This window comes from Ailuropoda melanoleuca, unplaced genomic scaffold (assembly GCF_002007445.2).
Source record: "Ailuropoda melanoleuca isolate Jingjing unplaced genomic scaffold, ASM200744v2 unplaced-scaffold10161, whole genome shotgun sequence".
Taxonomy (NCBI): Eukaryota; Metazoa; Chordata; class Mammalia; order Carnivora; family Ursidae; genus Ailuropoda; species Ailuropoda melanoleuca.
In genome coordinates, this window is record NW_023178462.1 from 13,908 (window position 1) to 15,208 (window position 1,301).

Consider the following 1,301-nt stretch of genomic DNA (forward strand, 5'->3'; position numbering starts at 1 on the left):
GGAACTAGACCACTTTCTTATACCAAACACAAAAATAAATTCAAAATGGTTTAAAGACCTAAATGTGAGACATAAAATCATTAGAGGAGAACACAGGATGTAAGCTCTTTGACATCAACCATAGCAACATCTTACTACATATGTCTCCTGTGGCAAGGGAATCAAAAGCAAAAATAAACTATTGGGACTTCATCAAAATAAAAGTCTTCTGCACAGAGAAGGAAACAATCAATAAAACTAAAAGGCAGCTTACAGAATGGGAGAAGATATATGCGAATGGCATATCTGATAAAGAGTTAGTATCCAAAATCTATAAAGAACTTTAAAAGCTCAACACCCAAAAAACAATTTTGCTTTTCATCTCCAAATTATGGAATGTCTATCAACTGATGAATGGATAAGGAAGATGTGGTGTGTGTGTGTGTGTGTGTGTGTGTGTGTGTGTGTGTGTGTGTGTGGTGGAATATTACTCAGTCATGAGAAAGAAGTCTTGGCATTTGCAATGACATGGTTGGAGCTCGATAGTACTATGCTAAATAAAATAAGTCAGTCCAAGAATAACAAATACTGTACCATTTTACTCATATGTAGAATTTAAGAAACAAAAGAAACAAGCAAAGGGAAAAAAAGGGGGGGGGGCAATCCAAGAAACAGATTCTTAACTTCAGAGAACGAACTGATGGTTACCAGATGGTAGGTGGGCAGGCGGTTGGATTAAATAGGTGATGGGACTAAGGAGTACACCTGTGATGATCACCAGGTATTGTATGGAAGGAACTGTTGAATTGTACACCTGAAACTAATATCACACTATATGTTAACTAACTAGAATTAAATAAATACTTAAATAAATAATTGCAACAACTTCTTAAATAAAAACTGTTTAGGGGAGCCTGGGTGGCTCATTCGGTTAAGTGTCCGACACTTGATTTTGGCTCATGAAGTCATGATCTCAGGGTCCTGTGTTGGAGCCTATGTAGGGCTCTGTGCTCAGCAGGGACTCTGCTTGAGGATTCTCTTCCTTTCCCTTTATCCCTCCCCTAGGTTATGCTCTCTCTGTCTCTCAAATAAATAAACAAATCTTTTTAAAATGTGTTTAATGAAAAATAAATTTGTTTTCTACCTTAATTTAAATAAAAATAAACAACTGAAATGATCCAACAGATCTCTTCAGTAAAGCATGCCATCCAAGTATAAAATTTGTTTCCCTTTGGTTTAAAAGATTGGCTTCTGGGGAGCCTGGGTGGCTCAGTCGGTTAAGCATCTGCCTGTGGCTCAGGTCATGATCCCAGGGTTCTGGG